Genomic DNA, 5,464 nt, shown 5'->3' on the forward strand with positions numbered 1-5,464 from the left:
ATTCACTACTAATTATTTGACGTCACACTAAACAAGGAAGCTTAACACTGACGGACGGATCTTTTTCCGCGTGTGATCTGTATATACATGTACATTGTATGTTTGTTTATCAATTGACCCCCAGTGCCCGATGTGTGCCGAATGAGGGGAGGGGGGGGGGGGGTATATGTAAGGAGAGGTTGAAGTGGGTTTTTTTTCCGACAAAAATAATAATTTTAATATTGATTCGATACGTTCTTATGACGTCAATTCAATTCAATTCAATTTATTTTCACTCAAACCGTCAACATGACGGTACATGAGGTACACACACATATATATATATATATATATATATATATATATATATATATATATATATATATATATATAAATATATATATATATATATATATATATATATATATATATATATATATATATATATATATATATATATATATATATTTACAAATGTATGTATAGAGTCAGAGGTACATGTACAGTACAAATTAGAGAGAAAAAAAATATGAGAAAAAAGTACAAATGTTCAAGGAGGACAGACTGATTCAAAAATTTCATTTATAAATAAACAGAGTTTTTTGAGTTTTTTAAGTTTTAAAGTAGACAATAATTCACAAAATTTAAAAGTGTTTGGTCTCACACAAAATCTAGGTTCCAAGTATTTTTGTCTAATACATGAAAGAGCATTACATTCTAATATAAAGTGCATTTCATCGGCTATTTGATTTTTATTACATAATGTGCAACATCTTTCATTAAGAGGAATGCCTAACCATCTACCAGTTTCTACAGGAAGTTGGTGATTCGACGTATGGAATTTAACAAGAATTTTTCGAAGTTTTGATGGCAGAATACTCAAATATTTTTCATATCCAAAAATAAATTTGAAAGTTCTATATATATGACCTTTTGAAGAATTTGCAATATCAGCCGACCATTTCTGCACAAACTGGTCTTTAAGCCTTTGCTTGACAGCATTTGTAATCCAATTAACATTTACAGTACATTGTTCATTCCAAATGTTTGAAAGACCACACTTATTAAAAATAGAGTGTATACAATCAATCCATGGGTTTTTAGAAAAGTCATTATTATATTGATTCAATAAGTATTTGTAAAGTACATGAACAATTTTATTTTCTGGCCCGGTGAACAATTTTGCCCAGTATACTATTCTAGTATATATATTAACAGATAACGGAAACCTTCCGGTTTCTCCATAAACCATGTATGATGGGGTACAGCTTTTTAAATTCAGTATATGTTTCAAAAATTTCAAATGAATACGTTCTATAGTTTCTATATTTTCAAAGCCCCATAATTCACATCCGTATAATAATACCGGCATTTGTACGTATCAATTGAACCCCAGTGCCCGATGTGTGCCGAATGGGGGGGGGGGGGGGGGGGTAGATGTAAGGAGAGTGTAACTGATGTGTCCGGGTAAGGGTGGTCGTGTGATCTGTATGCAACAAAAAAGTTAGTGTGAAGGGTAGTCGCTTGTCTGAATTTTTATTGGACAAAAAGTGAAGGGCTAGGGCTGTTGATAGAGGCCCTCAGGGGGTATTAGATGCACGATGTGCAATGTACCTGATTTGTGTGTCGGTATGTGCACTTTGTTGTACACTAACTATCTGGAGGGTTGGGGGGGGGGGGGGGGGCTTTCACAATTGACGACCATTTATGTGTGTTGGCTTTGACCGACCTCTTAGAATAAAAGGTGTATTTTATGACTTCTGTGACTGTGGGAGGGTGTTAAGTGATCTGTATGTTTACATAGGGAGAGAAGGCTGAGATGATTATTGGAATTTGTACGTAAAGGGGAGGGGGAACATATCTGTACTACATTAAAATAAAAGACTCGAATTTTTGGGCTTTAATACCCAGAAATCGGAAGAGTACTGTCTTTTGGTTTAAATATTTTAAACATCATTGGTACTTGAAGATTACCAATTCGTTTTTATTATTTCTTAATCAGGATTCGCTAAATAAATTTATAATCAACGAAAATTCCTTTAAAAAATCCGGTAATCATTTGGATTTTTTGGATTTTACAATCTCGTGCATGCGAAATACATTCACGCTAAATCACGGATGGCCCTTTAGTTTTTGCATGGATAGACTCAGAAACGATATTACAAATACTTATGAAGTAGCGTTACTATTGGGCGTTGTACCAAGAATAACAATACTAATGATATATATATATATATATATATATATATATATATATATATATATATATATATATATATATATATATATATAAATCTGATTTAGGCATTGAGGAGACCATACCCTAAAATGTAGTTTAGGGAGACAATATACAAAATTTTTATATGTGCATATTTTTTATTGCAAATAGTCATTTAGAGGTCTTCAAGATTCAAATAACTTTACATGTGTTTTAATTTTTCAATATATCTTGTCCTTAAAAAAATACAGCAAAAATGGTCTCCTTTATATTTTGTTACTCTCTCATAAGGCTTAAGGAGACCGTGCATATATTTTCATATATATTTTTTATGGCTTAAGTAGACCATTCTTTTTTCCCATAATTTTCATGATTTGCAAGTGCTCTATCATTTTTTATCGCCACGCAACATAGAATTAAGATATAATGCAAGGTCACTGTGTACATGTGCATGTATATGTAAGCTTTGTTAATATCTCACATAGTTGATGGTGTGGACTTTTAATATTCATAGATGGTCATTTAGAGGTCTGTGGAATGGCAATAATCTCACATCTGTTTTAATTTTTCATTACTATTAGCCCTTAAAAATATACTATATTGTCCCTCTAATATTTTGCTACTGTCTTATGCGGCTATGGGATACCGATAATACATTTTTATTAATATTACTTAATTAGGGTTTAGGTAGACCATTCTTTTTTTTTAACCATAACATTCGTGATTTGCAAGCCCTTTAATTTTCACTGTCCGGTTTTTTTTCGCATGTCACGAAATTTGCGAAAATGGGGAAAATATGTAGCATTTTAAATTTGCGTCCCTACTGAAGATTATCTTCTCAATTCAATTCATTCTACATGTATCCTAATGTGTTTTAGAATTTCACATTAATAAATGAAAAAAAAAAACATTTCAAGTTCATGAACAAACTTTACTAATCATCAAAACTAATTTCAAATAGATTTCATTTATAATTTATGGACCAGGGTGTAAACATTAGTTCAATTTTGAAAGTTTAAACAATTAATCATTTCAAATTTATTAATAGAGCAATCATTTCCATTCAAAATTCAGTGTACATAACATGTCCATTATTTTGGTGAACTTGCAGTTCAATTACAACAGTTTCATTTTTTTCTGTGCAACAAAATCATGTATGTAAGGATCTGTAAATTTATGAAATCAAAATATTCATAATCTATTTTCAACCTTCATATTTCAAATTTCATACATTTCAAGAAAATAAAGCTTTTAAAATTGATTTACTTAATATTCTTCACAATTCATATATAACAATAAAAAAAGGTGATCAAAGATCACGTATTGAATGAACCATTCATTAATAAATGTTAATGAATAACATTGATAATAAGTACACATGTAAGAAATTGACAACGTTTAAAAGTTACTCTGGGAGCAAAAATGACTGATCAAATGCATGGCAAAAAAAATATTAAAGGACGAACAGGATTATGCAGCTAAAAAAAATTCAAAATTTTCAAACATAAAGACATTAGGATGTCGTCTGCAATACATATCACGTTTAGGGGCCACTTTCTTGCCTTATAAGAAACAAAGGTAATCACAGATTACAAAGCACCGAGACGAGGCATCACCTTTATAAAGCATCACCTTTATGAGACCACCTTTATCATATTACCTGAAAATCATAGTTAATGATCTTGGATATCTATGGATACTGTTTCGAAACAATATCATATTACTATATCATATGTTAAAAAATTGGATAATAATCATATGTTCATTTCATATATTAACATAAGATACACACATATAATAATAAAAATAAAATACTGTAATAAATAATGATGCAATATGATATTGTAACATATGATATGACATAGTGTCATGTTAAATACATTATTGCATTTGATCACATAATACAATATCATAATATATGATACAATGTCATATCACATAATACATCACAATTTTGTAACACATTATATTATATTGTATACTTAAGTATGATATTGTATGATATTATATCATATTTGATACATAATATGATATTGTATCATAAGATACAATATAACTTGATTCACCATTGTATCAAATCATATGATACAATATCATGTGATACAGTAATATATTATATAATACAATATCACTTTATACAATATCGTATCATATGTTACAATATTATATATTCCAATATCAAATAATACTATTTCATGTGATAAAATAATATATTATATAAACCAATATCATTTTATACAATATCATATCATGTGATAAGATATTATATATTACAATACAATATTGTATCATATTATACCATATTAAATATGGCAATATAATATGAAACGATAGCATGTGATAAAATAGTATATAATACATTATCATTTTATACAACATTGCATCATAATAAAAAATACTTTACATTACAATATAATGATACAATATCATATCATTATGCACAAAAATATTGATACAATATCCTACTAACTTTTTATAATATAATATGTGATATAACATTGTATCATATAAAACAATAGTGTATCAAATCGGACAATACTATATCATATGAATCATGTTATATCATTTAACAACAAACACATCTATCAATCAGGTTAGAGTGAGGTAGGATATTCTTTTTAAACATCCTTGATAATAGAGATCAGGATCTGAAACTGAAGCAACCTCTATGATTCATTTATATTATAGTTAAATTAACTATGCAAGCTATTGTCTATAAATCATGTGACCTGTTCCAAAATAACTAAACCTCATCCAGCATCCAAAACCTATGACTCAGATTCGACATTCAAGCCTGCCAGATGCATCAGTATCATAAGACGCATCATCAATTCAAGTTTGGTTAAGTTAGGACCAGTCATTACTAAGATATATTTTTAGCATCCTTGATTATGAAGATCAGGCTCTGCATCTGAAGCTACCTTTGCAATTCATTTATATTATAGTTAAATCAACTTTGCAAGTTTGAAATAGTACTAAATAAATTTAATATATAACCTGTTCCAAAAAACATAAACCTCATCCAGCAACCGAAACCTATGGCTAAGATTCAGCATACAAGCCTTTCAGGTGCATCAGTATCTTAAGATGCATCATCCATGCAAGTTTGGATCGGTAGTAATTTAGAAATTGCTATCAAAGGCCACCTGCACCAAAAACTTTAACCTGTTCCAAAAACCTTAACCTCCAGCATCTAAAATTCATTGCCCAGATTGAGCATCCAAGTTTTTCAAGTTCATAAAAAGGTCCAGATGCATCATCCATGCA

The sequence above is a fragment of the Crassostrea angulata genome, unplaced genomic scaffold (genome assembly GCF_025612915.1).
Source record: "Crassostrea angulata isolate pt1a10 unplaced genomic scaffold, ASM2561291v2 HiC_scaffold_67, whole genome shotgun sequence".
Lineage (NCBI taxonomy): Eukaryota > Metazoa > Mollusca > Bivalvia > Ostreida > Ostreidae > Magallana > Magallana angulata.